Source organism: Drosophila virilis, chromosome 3 (genome assembly GCF_030788295.1).
Source record: "Drosophila virilis strain 15010-1051.87 chromosome 3, Dvir_AGI_RSII-ME, whole genome shotgun sequence".
Taxonomy (NCBI): Eukaryota; Metazoa; Arthropoda; class Insecta; order Diptera; family Drosophilidae; genus Drosophila; species Drosophila virilis.
Genome location: NC_091545.1, coordinates 28,055,057 through 28,073,938, shown reverse-complemented (window position 1 = coordinate 28,073,938; position 18,882 = coordinate 28,055,057). Strand labels below are relative to the sequence as shown.

General features: G+C 37.4%; 1 protein-coding gene across 5 annotated transcripts in view; it reads right to left on the bottom strand.

Annotated features, from left to right (window-relative positions):
* LOC6636801 (arylsulfatase B) overlaps positions 1-18,882 on the bottom strand; it is a 79,244-nt gene that overhangs the window by 53,636 nt on the left and 6,726 nt on the right. Inside the window, exon 1 of one of the 5 annotated variants that reach the window (XM_070208081.1) lies at positions 17,159-17,660. The exons of the other annotated variants lie outside the window; for them this stretch is intronic. The gene's annotated coding sequence lies outside the window, so the exon portion shown is untranslated. Of the gene's footprint in view, positions 1-17,158; positions 17,661-18,882 lie in introns of those variants that run through there. 5 annotated transcript variants of the gene reach the window in all.

Sequence of the window (18,882 nt, the reverse complement as noted above, 5' to 3'; positions counted from 1 at the left end):
CGACATATATATATTTATACAACTATATGGTGATTACGTCTATTTTTCAGCTGCAAAATTCTCACAGTAAGACCAAAGACAATATAAATTTAATTATTTATTATTTAATTGATATATTCCCAAGATATTAACGATAAGATAGATTGATTTATCTTTATTTTTAGCGTGCGTGCACCTTTGGTTGTATGCGTGAATTATACATGCATAAGGACTTTAAAGTAAGTATGTATGTGTTGTTATTCACTGCTCTGGCTTTAGCTGGCAAGAAATTATCCTATCCAAATTTTGTGTTGATATATGAATGCATTTTGTGTACTGAGGTTGGCTCCGCAGAAAAGATGTATTTCTAAGTCGATGCAAATATTTACATAATTTCTTTAAATTAAATTAATATTATTTTTATTCTCCAATTAAGAAATAAAAGAGTTCTAAAAAATACAATTACATTTCAAATCGACTCGAAGGTCATATTTAGTTATGACCCCATTATTATTATAATGGCTTCCTCGCGGTGTACCCTGCATACTTTGTTCTTTATTATTCGAACTAAAAATAATAAAAATAAATTAAATGTATCTTTGAAAACAAAAAATTTGCACTTTTATTTCCTTAATCTATTTTGTATTACTTAAAAATAATAATAATTTAATTAATAATTTCAAATACAAAATATTACATAAATATTTGCATCGACTTACAAATACATATTTTGTACGGAGCCAACCTCAGTACACAAAATGCATTCACATATCAACAGAAACATTGGGTTGCTTGTGATCTGCGCTAAAAAACTAAGAAAATTGTTTCTTTGCCAGCCAGAGACTTTGCCAGAGCAGTGGATAACAACACATTTAAATATACTGTTATGTATGTATATTCACACGCATACAAACATAATTGCTTGCACGGCCCTCATAGAGCCGAGACTGAGAGAAAATTCTATTTTTAGCTTTTTCGTTCTCTCGGCTGTGAGAGCGCAATGCTACAGATTTCGGTTTCGTTCTCAAATTTAAAAAAATCAAGTTGCATAATAGCGTTTTGTTCTATGGCGTTACTTATCTTAGTGTTTATATTGTCTTTGGTTTAGGGTATCCCCTCGTCGGGAGCTTCCGACTAAAACTTCTTACTTGTTTTATCATAAGTAACAAACTCGATCTGCGCGGGAACTAGGAGCACCAACATCTAAATTTCAAGTCTCTAGCTCTTATAGGTTCTGAGATCCTAGCGTTCATACATACGGACGGACGGACGGTCGGACAGACAACCGAACATGGCAAGATCGACTCGGCTATTGTGCTGATCAAGAATATATATACTATATATATATATATATATAGTGACATATCCATAGTCGCACCCACCCTTTAACATAACTTAGCACATAAGCATAAGCACAAGTATAAACAGTCCTAATATTGTAAACAAAGAGCCTGGTGATAACATCGACATTGGTCAAGATCAAACTGTCCCCCTTTGGTAGACATAAACAATTCACCGTAAATATCACGCCACTGTCAATGTTCCCATCAGAGCACTATCCCACGCATAATTGCTGACGGAGCTCTAACTTCACTCAATTTTGACCCAAGCTCTCTCAAGGCGAAGTTTGCTAAGCGACCGCAACAGTTAGATAAATCAGTTCATATTCGGGTAGCAAATCTGAATGTACTCAACAAAAGTAGCCGTTAAGTGAAAATAATAAATTGAAATATATTTTTTTATAGTAACCTAACGTGTAAAACTTAATTGGCGCAGTCGGTAGGATACGTCGGGAAAAAGTAAAGATCGCTAAAGGATAATTAATTCCCAGAACTAACGCACAATCGCGACCGAAAGTGTTGTCGGAGTGTAATAAACATTTTCATGAATACGTATCCGCACAAGAACCTTCGGGTCACTAGTAGCTTAATAATATTGACCCTTTGGGCAATAAAGCTACTACAGTTAATAACGACTGGGTTTGCATATCGTTTGATCCCTGCAATTCGTTATTACTGAGTCTTTTTAAGCCACACACAAAAAAAAAACATTTAAACAATAATCCATCACAAACTATAATCTAAAATAAAAGTGCAAAATCAAAGAACAATAAAGTTCAAACCTACCAACGCAAAACTATTTAAAAACAAAGATTATCATCTAACGAAAAAAAAGTGTATTACACCAAGATGACCATGGAATTATCAGAACACCTCAACCAGGCCCTTTCACAACTTAGACAGGTGCCAAGCTTTGACGGATCAACGGATCAACTAAACGCCTTCATTAAAAGGATAGATTACATCCTACACCTGTATCCAACCCGAGATGTTAGACAACACAGCATCTTATACGGAGCCATCGAATTGCAAGTCACAGGAGATGCTCAGAGAATTTCACAAAGGCAGGAGCTGAGAAACGCATTGATTGAAGAATACAAAGTGCAGACACCATTTGAAGAACTCCTTCGACGCTTATACAACACAAATTACCAAGGAAACGTTCGTAAGTTCATCGAGGATCTCGAAAATAAATCTTTTGTTATATTAAATAAGTTAGCATTAGAAAATATACCTAGCAATACGACACTTTATACAAATGCTATGAATAACACAATCAAAGATGTTATTACAAAAAAATTACCAGATAGGCTTTTCATGATGTTAGCCAGATACGACATTACGTCGACACAAAAACTAAAGCAAGTAGCTCAAAGAGAGGGATTATATGAAAATAGCGTTACTGAAAAACCTAAAAATAATAATGTTCAGGGAAATCCAAATAACAATCGTAGGAACATGGGAAATTATCAGCAAATTGCTAACCCAACCACCATTTCAAGTGGTTATTCCAACACGAATCAGAGTTATCACGCACAAAATAAACAGCATAATAAGTCCGAAGACAATCAGAAAGCTAACCACGAGTTCCAACAGTTATTAAGTTAAGGTAGATACCAAAATCCCTTAAACTATCAAAATCAGTCCCATTCACGCTTGAATGCACCAATCCCTCCGACTAAACGTCAAAGAGATAGTAACAGTGGGCAGATGAAAATGGATATATCCGAAAATTTTCATCAGCAAGCCTCGGAACAAACAGAAAAAATCCATTCATAAAATTGATTATGAATGACGAAGTTCTAAAATGTGTCATCGACACAGGTTCAACCATAAATCTAATGAAAACAAACCGCTTAAATTTTCCAGTTTACAACGAAACATTAAAGGTTCACACCATAAAAGGTGTTATTGAATTAAAACAAAGTATACGATTAGGAGCAAGCAAAATTTGTCCGAGCAAACAAAAATTCTATATTCACGACTTCTCAGAGCATTATGATGTTCCGATTGGGAGAGAATACCTTGAAGCTTGTCAAGCAAAAATAGACTATGCACAAGGATCCGTAACCTTAGGAGAATTTAACTTTTGTTTTAGATATAATGACGAAGGGGTGGAAGAGGACATGACCGCACAAGAGTGCCTTGATCCACCCTCAACAGAGGACAGACCATTTAACTTCGCTATTAATAATGAATTAATAGAAAACAATGAGTTTAGGCTAGGCAATGAGCTAGGCACCTAAACTCAGAAGAAAAAGAAAAAATTAAAAAAGTTTTACATGAATTTCGTGATATCCAGTACCATGAAGGTGATAATTTGACTTTCACTAGTACAATTAAACACAAAATTTAAATTAAGAATGCACCTGCAACGTTATTTTTTCCACTTCATTGAAGGAACACATTTTGTCGCTACAAAAGGTATTTAAGAAGCTTAGAGAAGCTAACTTAAAACTACAGTTGGATAAATGCGAGCTTATGAGAAAAGAAACTGAATTTCTCGGTCACATCATCACAACTGAGAGTATAAGACCAAATCCCAACAAGATACAAGCAATTGTCAAATTCCCAATTCCAAAAACCCAAAAAGAAATTAAATCATTTCTAGGATTATGTGGTTTCTATAGGAAATTTATACCAAATTTCGCTAATATAGTAAAACCATTAACACTTAAATTAAAAAAGGGAGCAAAAATCAATATAAAAGACAGAGACTACGAACTAGCGTTTGAAAAGCTAAAAGTACTCATAACATCCGACCCAATTTTAATATACCCTAACTTCGAAAAACCACTTTCATTAACTACAGACGCGAGTAATAATATAAAAGAATTATTAGCAATCGTTTGGGCCACTAAATACTTTAGGTCCTATCTCTTTGGTCGACAATTTCAAATCCTTAGTGATCACAGACCACTCGTCTGGTTAAATAACATGAAAAAACCTAACATGAAATTACAAAGATGGAAAATCAAGCTAAATGAGTTTGATTTCCAAATTAAATACGTCCCAAGAAAAGAAAATTATGTAGCAGATGCTCTGTCCACAATTCAATTAAACGAAAACTTCTTAGGCGAAGATACAATTAGCACAAGAGCAACAATACATAGTGCTCAAGAAGACAACAGTAACCATTTACAAATCACAGAAAGACCTCTTAATTATTATAATCGACAAATAGAATTTGAAAAAGGAACTGAGAACGAAACAAAAGTTACGAATTACTTTCACAAAACCAACATAAAAACAAGTAAGAGGTTCTAGTCGGAAGCTCCCGACTAGGGTATACCCTGAACCCTCTTCTTCCAACATCAAATGCATATATATATTCTATTTTAGAAGCTATATGTCAAGTTTGGTTACTCTAGCTCTTACTTTTTACGAAAATTGCCCAAAAAAACAGGATATCGATATCGATTTTTATCGATTGCTTGGAAACGGAGTAAGTTATCGATTATCGGAAACAAACTCGATCTGCGCGGGAACTAGGAGCATCTAAATCTATAATTTTAAGTCTCTAGCTCTTATAGGTTCTGAGATCCTTGCGTTCATACATACGGACGGACGGACGGACGGACAGACAGACGGACATGGCTAGATTGACTCGGCTATTGATGCTGATCAAGAATATATATACCTTATGGGGTCGGAGATGCTTCCTTCTGCCTGTTACATACATTTGGATTTCGCACAAATACAATATACCCTCATACCCATTTTTAATGGGTTCAGGGTACAATTACGTACAAAAACATGACTGATATGCATGCCAAAGAATTAATAAAAGAATACTTATGCACAAAGAAAAGTGTGCTATACTTCCACAGCGAAGCAGATTTTTCAATTTTTCAAGAAGCCGACTTAGAAATAATAAGTCCGAATAATTCAACAAAGGCAATGAAAACTAGTACAAAATTAAAAGACCTTCAAACATACGCAGAATTCAAAGAATTAATATTAAAAATGCACAAAGAATTATTACATCCAGGAATTGAAAAAACTATCAATTGGTTCAAAGAAACCCACTATTTCCCAGATTATCAAAATGTAATTCAAAATCTAATAAATGAATGTGAGATTTGCAACATCGCAAAAACAGAACACAGAGATACAAAATTAACTTTCGAAATAACTCCGGAAAGCGCTAATATCCGAGAAAAATATATAATGGATTTTTACATAGTAGGAGATAAACAATTTTTATTTTTATTTTTATCTTGCATTGATATCTATTTAAAATTTGTATCATTAATAGAAATAAAAAGTAGAGACTGGCTAGAAACCAAACGAGCTATAATACAAATATTCAATCAAATGGGTAAACCCATCGAAATAAAAGCAGACAAAGACTCAGCTTTTATGTGTACAGCTTTACAATTATGGCTAAAATCAGAAGCAGTAAATATTAATATAACCACTAGTAAATGTGGTATATCCGACGTGGAACGATTTCATAAGACAGTTAACGAAAAACTAAAAATTATTAACAGCGACTCAGACGTCGAAAATAAACTTACAAAATTTGAAACTATACTCTACACGTACAATCATAAAACAAAGCAGAAAACGACTAACAGAACACCAGCGGACATATTCATATACGCAGGTACACCAGAGTATGACACTCAAGCTAATATGGAAAAACTAATAAATAACCTCAATAAAAAACGAACAAATTATGAAATTGACACTAGATACAAGCACTCACCATTAGTTAAATCAATGACGACAAGCCCGTTCAAGAAAACAGGAGAACTAAGACAAATCGACGACAAACATTTTGAGGAAACTAACAGAGGCAGGAAAATAACACATTACAAAACCAAATTCAAAAAGAAAAAGAAGACTAATCAAAGCAAATATATTACAGGTCAACAACAGACAGCGATCAAAACATACAAGCACCAGCTTAAACTAATTATTATAATATTACTATCAATAACTGTAAACCATATAAATGCACAAAGTATTGAAATTAATCCTATTAAGGCCCATAATGGCTATCTCATATTTAAAACAGGAACCATAGACATTCCGACAGATTACGAATTCCACTGTTTAACGGTTAATATAACAAAAACTCCTATTATTGTAGGTGTTTAACAATTTAATTGAACAAAGTAAAGAATTCAATAACCTTATACAAATCGAATACCTAGTAGAAAAATTAAGCAGAGAAATAAACGGCTTAAAAATAGCCAAACGCAGCAAAAGAGGTTTAGTTAACATAGTAGGAACAGTATATAAATTTTTATTTGGAACATTAGATCAAGAAGACAAAACAGAAATTGAACAAACAATAAGCAACTTAGCAGAAAACAGCGTTCAGGTTAACGAAGTAAATTACATAATAGAAGCTATAAACAAAGGAATAGAAATCATGAACGAACTAGATCAAGAGAAACAAAAAGGAAAGAAATTAGATATCCTTATATTTAACTTACAACACTTTACAGAATATATAGAAGACATTGAGATGGGAATGCAGCTCACAAGATTAGGAATTTTTAACCCAAAATTACTAAAACATGATTATTTGTTGCATGTTAATTCTGAGAAATTGTTGAATACAAAAACTTCCACTTGGTTTAAATCAGATACAAACGAAATACTGATAATACCATATTCCTCGAGAAATAATAAAAAGATCGGTATTCGAAATAATTCCATACCCGGATGAAAATAATAATATTTTGACAGAAATAACTCATGAAAAATATTTTACCCAAGATAAAAAAGTTTATAGCAGAGAAACAAAAAAATTAATTAATAATGAATGTTTGACAGGAATTTTAAAATAACATCAGAATGTAGTTATACTAAAATTTTGCAAAATTTTCAAATCAACTACGTAGAACCAAATATAATTTTAACTTGGAATTTACCAAAAACTATATTAAATCATAATTGCATAAATAACGAAATAACAATAGAAGGAAACAATATAATAAAAATCTTTAATTGTTCACTGCAAATTAATGAAATTTCAATTTCAAACAATATGTTAGATTATACTCAAAGCATTTACGTAAGCAATGATGTTATAAAATTAGAACCACTTTCGTTTGTACAAACGAAACAAATTATAAATGCACATACAAAGTTTAACAATGTATTCCAGATAATTACAATAACCATATTTGTAATCATATTAATAAGTTTAACACTGTATTTGACATATAAGCTCAACAGCATACCTAAGAAGTTAATTATAAAATATAAAAAACCCAAAGTAGAAGAAACACCTATAATAATAGGAGATACACCAATTGTAAAAGAAGAAAATGTTACACTATATCCAAACTTAAACACCTGAGGACAGGCACTTTTCTAATGGTTGGGGGAGTGACATATCCATAGTCGCACCCACCCTTAAACATAACTTAGCACATAAGCATAAGCACAAGTATAAACACTAATATTGTAAACAAAGAGCCTGGTGATAACATCGACATTGGTCAAGATCACACTGTCCCCCTTTGGTAGACATAAACAATTCACCCTAAATATCACGCCATCAGAGCACTATCCCACGCATAATTGCTGACGCAGCTCTAACTTCACTCAATTTTGTCCCAAGCTCTCTCAAGGCGAAGTTTGCTAAGCGACCGCAACAGTTAGATAAATCAGTTCATATTCGGGTAGCAAATCTGAATGTACTCAACAAAAGTAGCCGTTAAGTGAAAATAATAAATTGAAATATATTTTTTTATAGTAACCTAACGTGTAAAACTTAATTGGCGCAGTCGGTAGGATACGTCGGGAAAAAGTAAAGATCGCTAAAGGATAATTAATTCCCAGAACTAACGCACAATCGCGACCGAAAGTGTTGTCGGAGTGTAATAAACATTTTCATGAATACGTATCCGCACAAGAACCTTCGGGTCACTAGTAGCTTAATAATATTGACCCTTTGGGCAATAAAGCTACTACAGTTAATAACGACTGGGTTTGCATATCGTTTGATCCCTGCAATTCGTTATTACTGAGTCTTTTTAAGCCACACACAAAAAAAAAACATTTAAACAATAATCCATCACAAACTATAATCTAAAATAAAAGTGCAAAATCAAAGAACAATAAAGTTCAAACCTACCAACGCAAAACTATTTAAAAACAAAGATTATCATCTAACGAAAAAAAAGTGTATTACACCAAGATGACCATGGAATTATCAGAACACCTCAACCAGGCCCTTTCACAACTTAGACAGGTGCCAAGCTTTGACGGATCAACGGATCAACTAAACGCCTTCATTAAAAGGATAGATTACATCCTACACCTGTATCCAACCCGAGATGTTAGACAACACAGCATCTTATACGGAGCCATCGAATTGCAAGTCACAGGAGATGCTCAGAGAATTTCACAAAGGCAGGAGCTGAGAAACGCATTGATTGAAGAATACAAAGTGCAGACACCATTTGAAGAACTCCTTCGACGCTTATACAACACAAATTACCAAGGAAACGTTCGTAAGTTCATCGAGGATCTCGAAAATAAATCTTTTGTTATATTAAATAAGTTAGCATTAGAAAATATACCTAGCAATACGACACTTTATACAAATGCTATGAATAACACAATCAAAGATGTTATTACAAAAAAATTACCAGATAGGCTTTTCATGATGTTAGCCAGATACGACATTACGTCGACACAAAAACTAAAGCAAGTAGCTCAAAGAGAGGGATTATATGAAAATAGCGTTACTGAAAAACCTAAAAATAATAATGTTCAGGGAAATCCAAATAACAATCGTAGGAACATGGGAAATTATCAGCAAATTGCTAACCCAACCACCATTTCAAGTGGTTATTCCAACACGAATCAGAGTTATCACGCACAAAATAAACAGCATAATAAGTCCGAAGACAATCAGAAAGCTAACCACGAGTTCCAACAGTTATTAAGTTAAGGTAGATACCAAAATCCCTTAAACTATCAAAATCAGTCCCATTCACGCTTGAATGCACCAATCCCTCCGACTAAACGTCAAAGAGATAGTAACAGTGGGCAGATGAAAATGGATATATCCGAAAATTTTCATCAGCAAGCCTCGGAACAAACAGAAAAAATCCATTCATAAAATTGATTATGAATGACGAAGTTCTAAAATGTGTCATCGACACAGGTTCAACCATAAATCTAATGAAAACAAACCGCTTAAATTTTCCAGTTTACAACGAAACATTAAAGGTTCACACCATAAAAGGTGTTATTGAATTAAAACAAAGTATACGATTAGGAGCAAGCAAAATTTGTCCGAGCAAACAAAAATTCTATATTCACGACTTCTCAGAGCATTATGATGTTCCGATTGGGAGAGAATACCTTGAAGCTTGTCAAGCAAAAATAGACTATGCACAAGGATCCGTAACCTTAGGAGAATTTAACTTTTGTTTTAGATATAATGACGAAGGGGTGGAAGAGGACATGACCGCACAAGAGTGCCTTGATCCACCCTCAACAGAGGACAGACCATTTAACTTCGCTATTAATAATGAATTAATAGAAAACAATGAGTTTAGGCTAGAGCACCTAAACTCAGAAGAAAAAGAAAAAATTAAAAAAGTTTTACATGAATTTCGTGATATCCAGTACCATGAAGGTGATAATTTGACTTTCACTAGTACAATTAAACACAAAATTCTAACAAAACATGAGGACCCAATTTACAAGCGTCCATACAAATATCGTCAAATATACGATGAGGAAGTAAATAAACAAATAAGCGATATGATAAGACAAAATATCATACGTAAATCCAAATCCCCTTACTGCTCACCAGTAATAATCGTTCCAGTGATTGTATCAATAATAAGAAAGTATTTTATAACGGCAAAGCCGGAGCAATGTATGTTTATTGTCAAACGTTATGTACAGAACTGAAATGTGGTATAAAATTGAATTGGAATTATACCTAAAACTTGGATCTATAAACTACAATGCTACAGTCGGCAAGCCGACTCAGCATAAGCGACAACGCGGATACTTGCCGCATAGTCAAGTGTCAGGTTACCGCTGCTGACCGTTGCGGTCAGGCCGGTGAACTCATGTGTCAGCGGAATGTGCTCGGTTGTAAATGGGTCAATATAAGTATTGTGCAAGTTTCCTATACAGCGTTATTTTGGTGCAATTCTTAAGTGTTAACTATTCCCCCCTCGAGTTTATGACCGTCCTCGGTCGACCCTATGCCGGCAATCAGCTCTCTCAGCCGCCTTGCAGTCTTCCTCTTCTGTGGCTCAGTGATTGTATCAATAATAAGAAAGTATTTTATAACGGCAAAGCCGGAGCAATGTATGTTTATTGTCAAAAATTATGTACAGAACTGAATTGGGGTATAAAATTGAATTGGAATTATACCTAAAACTTGGATCTATAAACTACAAAGCTACAGTCGGCAAGCCGACTCAGCATAAGCGACAACGCGGATACTTGCCGCATAGTCAAGTGTCAGGTTACCGCTGCTGACCGTTGCGGTCGGGCCGCTGAACTCATGTGTCAGCGGAATGTGCTCGGTTGTAAATGGGTCAATATAAGTATTGTGCAAGTTTCCTATACAGCGTTATTTTGGTGCAATTCTTAAGTGTTAACTATTCCCCCCTCGAGTTTATGACCGTCCTCGGTCGACCCTATGCCGGCAATCACCTCTCTCAGCCGCCTTGCAGTCTTCCTCTTTTTGGTGATTCGCCAAAGTGTCAACCCGATACAAACGGTTGCGCAACAGATAGCCCGATAGCCACGAAACTCGGTAGGCCCGGTCCTCATTGATTTGCTCCCTGAACTGTTGAATTGCCTCCACATTACGTTCGTTCAATAGATGGAGATATGGAAGACTTAGTATATCTCGGCTGGCCGTAATGTTCAGCAGAGGAGAGTTCGCCGTTCCTGGGATTCTATCCAAGATGTTATTATGGTTTATGAAAAGAGTTCCATTTACGTTAGCCCGATCAGCGAACGTAATGAGGTGTGTGCCTTGGAGCCAGGTCTTAGGGCCGTTATCAACTTGCACTTCTGCTAGCTTGTCGTTGATAATTAGTATCCCTTCGTCCACCTGAGTGATTGGCTCCAGGTTGCTAGGCTGGGTTTCGCAGTTAGCCACCCCACCGGCGTGTAGCTCTCTGGCGCATGAGCTTTCCTTTGAGAGTCTGCAGAACGTCGCTCCAGGGGATGCGGTGCAGTTTTCGAGAGCGTGAACGTTTCCATCACACTCTGCCACAGTGTTGTCTGTTATCCGCAGTATTACGCCTTTCTAATTGACGGGATAAATTGTGATTTTCTTACAAGCTAGCTTAACTTTTGGGAACCTAATAATGAAGTATAAAGCGTTGTTCGATTGTAGTATCTTAACCGACGAAACGGACAAAAGTTCTGCTATGGGGGTGTCGGTGGGCTCCTCAAGCCAAACTGATTTCAAGTTAATATGGTCTAAAATGTTCGGGCTTACAATGTTTGCTTTTGCTAATGATATTGCAAGCATTAAATTTTGCAATTCCATCATCAGCATCCTATTTCTAGCCAATAGCGTTTCATACAAGTGTTCAGTGTTTACTTGTGTGTTTTTCGCGGCCTTGAGAATTTGATTGACAGTAATTGTAAGCTTATTAACTTGGTCTTGTACTTTAGAATTAATTAATCTATTTGTCTATTGTTTTCATGTATTAGTTGTTGTTCTGTAAATCTTATTCTTTCTTAATCGTTGGCATCCGGAGTGCCTGCTACTACTTTCAGCATGGACCCTAGGAAGTCCAAACTTCTAGCCACCCTATGGTGTACGCCCAACGCTTCCAGCAGGTCCTGCAGGTGAGCTGTGTCCACCTTTAGGAGCTTCTTCATGTGAGATTGTGGGAACATGTCAACCAAACTGACCGTTTCCTCCACCACACCTGCATATTCTGAAAGATTCGCCGAGTGTTTAATGTAGGCGAAATCCTCCCACACCAGGATTCGTCCATCCACTATCGGGATGTACCTAGCGTTTGAATAATCGGTGACGCGCGCCGAAGCCAGGAACAGGGACAAGATGAGAATTAGTTCAAACCTGTAGAATGGGAATTTTAGCTATTTTTGTGTTTTAATATTGGTTAACCCACCACCACCAGAACTTAAGCTGAGGGCACACGCTAATATCTAAGTCTTATAATTAATTGGAAGAAGCGAGCCAAGCGGAAACAGATTGGTATTATAAGAAAAAACTTCAAAAGCCTTATTCTCGTGGTGATTACCTCAAGTTGGTCCCCAGATCTGCTTGAACGGCCTTCTCATCACATAAAGGTGTGAGTTTGTTCCCGAGCCTTCGGTTGGACTTGACCAAAACTTTGTCACCAACGTCGAAGACCCTATTCTGCCGTTTGGCGTTTTCCCTAGCTCTGAGCGCCGTCTGGGCGTCTCTGATCCTGTTTTGAATGTTCTCTTGTGGCTCGTCTGGGTGCGCCTGAACCACGTCAACTGGTCTTTTGTCGATGACCGAATGCATCGACTTTTTGTATTCGCTTGTAGCCAGTAAAATGACTTCTACGGTGTCACTTATACCTTTATCGATCTTTAGGCATCTGGCTAGCTCTAAAAGAGTGCTGTGAAAGCGCTCAACCTGTCCATTCGAGATGCTATGCAATGGTGGTGCATTTGAAATGCTGACCCCATAGTTGTTTGCGAGCACAGTCTCGATGGTCTCTGAATTCAATGACGGTTCATTGTCACAGTAAATGGATCTGGCTTTTGGAAAGAAATTCATTAGTTGCATTAAAGCTTGTCGATGCAAGTGAGAAAGTATTTCCTGTCAGTGGAGAAATTGTCTATGTGTAACATCTCTCCTACATGTGAGTGGATCGACGTCTCCCCAAGCTCTTGTTTTTTGCGGTGTCTATCATATTTAGCCGTAGCACATGTTTTGCAATTTTGTACTATTTCCTTGGCAATTTTTGCCATCTTTGGAAAATAGTACTCCGAGAGTATCTTCTTAATATTTTCCTGTGCAGACCTATGGGCTCTATTATCCTCGGCTGTGAGGATTTCCCTTCTTTCTCCAACCGCAAATACGTCCACTACGCGATTTTTGCAGTGCCAGAACTTTGTGTTCGGGTATCTTCGAACCAATGCATCTTGTATCATTGCAAGCGTGTGTTAATTACAGTGGAGAGCATTTACGCATTTGTGTGAAACTACATCTTCGAGCTCGTCTAGCAGCGATTCGATGCAAGTATAGCTGATCAAGTAGCGTTTCTTATTTTCAAAAAGAATAAAACTTCGTTTTAAGGGGAAACGCGCCTCTTCTAGCACTATTTGGTTTTGAAAACACTTCAAGGGTTTGTCTGTTGTCTCAATGGTGTTGGCGAGCGATACCTCACTGTGGATCGTTGCTGCGCAGGACTCAACTTCTTGTTAATTTACAGCGTTGAGCTGCTGTCTTGACAAGGCATCCGCAACTAGATTGTCCTTGCCAGGTTTATAGAAGATACGTGCATTAGACTCGTCAATGCGCTCTTTCCACCTTTTGATCTTCGCATTTGGATTGGATTCCGAAACTGCGAAGGTCAAGGGTTGATGGTCAGTGAAGATATTAATGTCTTTCACCCCATACAAATAGTGCCTTAACTTGGCAAGTGACCATACGATGGCCAATAACTCTCTCTCATTTGTTCCATAGTTAACATCGCTGTCCTTCAATGTTCTTGAAATCATTGTTAAGGACGACACTCTTGAGACAAAACTGCACCTATGCCGTGAGCCGAAGCATCGGTCGTTAGATCGAATGGCTTCTTAAAATCGGGGTACCTGAGCATTACATTCTCGGATGACAAAATATCGCTCAATTTCTGAAACGCCCTTTGCTGCACTTCAGAGAATTGAACCCGTATATTTCTGGACCTATGCTTACTGACTGTTCCATTTTCACCCTTCAAGATATTCGAGATGGGTCTTGCTATTGCGGCGAAGTCCCTAATGAAACATCTGTAATAACTTGCGAGGCCTAGAAATGATCTGACCTCGAACAGTGTTTTAGGTTCTGGATACTCCTGTATTGCCCTAACCTTTTCAGGATCCGTCGTGGCGCCAGTGCTGGTGACTATGAAACCAAGAAAGTTCACGCTTTTCTTAAAAAAACGTGACTTTTCGACGGAGACCCTCATGTTTGCTTCGTGTAAGCTTTTTAGGACCCAATCCACGTGTTTAATGTGGGATTCCCCATCTTCTGAAAAGATGATTGCGTCATCGACATAAACATAGCAAAATTTGCCAATCTGCTCTCGCAGTATGTCGTCGATGGTTCTTTGGTAGATGCTTGCTGCATTCTTTAATCCAAAGGGGAGTCTTTTGAACTCGTATTTCCCCCAGTTCACAGAGAAAGAGGTTTTTTCACGGTCAGCGAGTATGATCTGGTGATAACCAGACTTGAGGGCTAATGTTGAAAAGAATTTGGCTCTCCTTAAATTCAACAATATAATTGATATATTTGGCATAGGGTATTTGTCATGCACGGTTCTTTCGTTAAGTTTACGAAAGTCCATTACCAACCTCATTTTCCTATTGCCTGCTTCATCAGTGCCCTTCTTGTCTACTACCCATATTGGGTTATTGTAGGGAGAGACGGACTTTTGAATTATATCATTTTTTAGCAGATCTTTGATTTCTTTATTAACGAAATCAGCTGCTTCCATTGGATATGGGTAAAGCTTGGCATAGATGGGTTGCTCATCAGTGGTCTTAATGGTAGCCACGACTGATGTGTTATACGGCAACGCTTCATCTGGGTCTGCAAAAGCCTTTTGTCTGGTCTTTAGCATTTTTAAGAAAGAACTTTTAACTAATAGCGGTGTCTCTGCACAATCTACTTTTGTGAAATTTACGTTGGCACAAGTGTGGAAGGTGATTTTTTCGACTTCCGTACCCCACTTGAGTTGTCCTGAAGCTAAGCAAAGCGAGGCTCCTACCTGTGTTAACAGGTCAAGGCCTATGATGCCATCAAATGTTGACAAATCTGGTAAAATAAAGAATGTAGCTTCTGTATTTAACATCGGCACAAGGCATTTTTGTGTGATGTTTGTCGTGCCATGGATTGAATGAATTGTGAAATTTTTGTCAACCGGGCAAACGCCTTTTAATCCTTCATATGGTCGAATGAAAATTTTCGACGCGCCCGTATCGATGAGGAATTTCATATCAGTCGCCGCTACTCTTCGTCGGATGAGAGGTAGCAGGGACTTTCTCCTAAAAAATTGAGCACATCCGAACCAGCATCGCTGTTGCCATCGTCGTCAATTTGCGACACCGCACTATCAGCGGCTGTAGCATATGACTCTGACCCCCGTGGTGCGCCCTGCGCAATGTGGTTTAACCTTTGCTGCTTTCTCTGAGCACTTGTGCGATCAGATTGGGCTGATCTCTTGTTTACATAAGCTAGGGCTTGTGAGGGCTGTAGCATCCTCGATATGGAAGGGTCAACTTCCATGGACACTGGTGCCGTATTGTTATTCTGTTGTCTGCCGCTTTTTTGATCGGCTTGGCTTTGCGTCCTGGCCTGCTTATTGTAGTGTGGGTATTTCTGGCCATTTGACTGTGGCTCACCCTGCTGGCTATTCTGCACTTTAGTGCTTGGTCTACGCTCTTTTTCCTCCTGGTTTCTAGCGTAGTTAGCCGCAAAGGCATATCTCTCATGGTTAGATTCAACCTCCTGTGCAAGGGCGAGTGCCGAGGGTAAGTCCTTTGGCTTAGCCGCGAAGAGCACGTCTGTGAGGTTGCGTTTGAGACCTGATATAAAAACGCGCAATGCGTCATCAATTGGTTCATATGACATCTTAACCTTGTTGGTCAGTAAAGTCAGTTTTTTTTCTACTTCGTCGTAATACTGAAGTAGCGATAGGCCCCCCTGCCTCAAGGTGCCTAACTCCTGTTCTATTACATGGATGGGTCGTTTGTCACTATACGTGAAATCGAGGCGATTTATAATCGCAACAAAGTTCAATACTATGCCAAACGAAGCTAGTACTGCATCAGCAGGGCCCCTGAACTTGTTTCTGATAATGATAACCGCCTGATAGTGGCGTGAACTGCCATTATATGGTTTGAAAATTTGATAGGCTGCCAGCGCTGCTTGCCGCCACGACACATAAGATTCTTGTGCTCCGGTAAACTCGCAAGCATTTGACGGCGTCAAGTGGCTCGTCGCAGCGTATCTCATTGTTTATTTCAGTGGCCACATACGTTTGCACTTCTGACGTAGTAATGCGCACAGCCGCTATCTGTTCAGACATTTGGTTAATTCTTTGAATTAACTCTTGTTCTCTCTATTGGTTTGCAGCAGCTTGCTCAGGTAAGGCGCTGGAGATGGCCGTCTGCATTATTGCCCTGAGTTGTTCAGCGTTCATGTTGCTAGGCGCTGGGGGAACAACGGGTTCCAGTTTTGGTCTGCGAATAAGGGCCTGAGTGTCACAGTCAGATTCTGAGTCACTTGAACAGTGGCCTGGCGTTCTGTATTGTGAGAATGAAGAGCTCATATGCCTTCGCAACAGATAAACAATTCAATATTTTGATGATTAAGCGTGAGTTCCTCTACGCTGGCGTGTCATGTTAAGGCAGAGCGTTTAACTACAAAGTTACTAACGAATAGAGTGGGAAGCAAGCCGACATAATATGCGTTCTTGCAATTTGCTTTAAATACAAGTGACAAATATCGAGCTTATCTATCAATTAAAGTTCTCAATGCCGTATAACTTATTATTATTTTTTTTTATAGATTTATAATCGAGTAATAGGTAATGCAAAATATAATGTGCTTCTTTTTTTTAAATTTCTTTTGAATTGACTTGAAAAGAGTTAAGGAAAAGCCCACTTACATGATTCTAAGACAACTACTAAAGGGGAATTAAGCTCCAACGCCGCAGTCTTCGCTGTCCAGATAGCTCCAACGCCGCAGCCTTCGTTGTCCAGTGGCCTCGGTGCACTTTTGCCAATGGGTCTTTACGAGGGCGAAGTTGTTGCACTGTTGCTGCCTGTATTGACACAGGTCAGCAATCAGGTAATGTATTTGTTAGCGTGTTTCAGTTATTAACGAACGCTCGCGTGGCTAATTTTCTTTCGTTATTACCACGAGTTGGGCGCCAAATATCAAGTTGCCGTCTTGCGCTATTAAGGGAAGCAGAGTCGGCCGAAGTAAACGATATCTTCTTACGATGATCACTTTGGGAGTTTCACTTCACTCTCGTATCGCTGGCCTTGTGGCTCAGTGATTGTATCAATAATAAGAAAGTTTTTTATAACGGCAAAGCCGGAGCAATGTATGTTTTTTGTCAAACGTTATGTACAGAACTGAATTGTGGTATAAAATTGAATTGGAATTATACCTAAAACTTGGATCTATAAACTATATATATGGGGTCGGAGATATTTCCTTCTGCCTGTTACATACATTTGGATTTTGCACAAATACAATATACCCTTATACCCATTTTTAATGGGTTCAGGGTATAAAAATGGGGCCTAAATATCTTTATGGTTATATACTGACATATACCACTAAAATGATTAGATACAAGCTGAAAATATGTCGACATATCAATGTACAACCACTTTTATGAGCATTTTTAACGAAAGTACAAGTACACAATCGCTGAAACTGCCAAATTTAAATTGAAAGAAGAAGAGTGTTAACCATTCAAATCAAAAAAACCAAGACCAGCGTTATATCTGTAATCTATAACACCTACTAACTTATTTTGACTTATCTTATCTTATTATACCAGTGATCAGCGCATCGCGCAAATCATTTATTATGAAACTCTTTAATCTAACCTTGTACGAATATTCTATTTACAATTAGCTGCCCTTCCCCAATGCTTACCACGTATTAAGCAAATTTATAAAAAATGCTCACAAACTTTTTCCAAGATGTGCCAAAAATGCATATGTATGTACATGTATGTATACATATAAACATTCACAAACTACCGTTACCTTATTTTGCATATCGTATGCAGCTTAAGTCCTAGAATAGTACATGTGTAATTTTTTGCCTTTATAACTTTTATACTATTAAACAATTGAATATCTTTTTTTGTGAGGTAAAAATAATGAATGAATAAAGAAAACTGCATTTAAACTTTTTTTTGGTGCTCTTCTGCCACCAAGTTATTTTCGTTACCAAAGAATATTTTAGAAGCTTTGAGAAGGCATTGTTCGTATATATTCTATTCTAGCAGCTACATGTAAATTTGGGTGACCTTGGATCATAATTTTTACTAAATTTGGTAAAAAAAACACGATTGTGATCTTGATTTCTATCGATTACTTTGAAACGGGACAAGTTATCGGGCACTAGAAGGGCCTACGTAGCAAATTTCAAATCTCTAAATCTCTGAATGTTTATATGTATACATACATGTACATACATATGCATTTTTGGCACATCTTGGAAGCAAGTCTCTGAGATTTTTTTTAAATTTGCTTAATACGTGGTAAGATAGTGTTTCAAAATGCCTAAAATTTATTTAAGCATTGGGGAAGGGCAGCTAATTTTAAATAGAATATTCGTACAAGCTTAGATAACAGAGTTTCATAATAA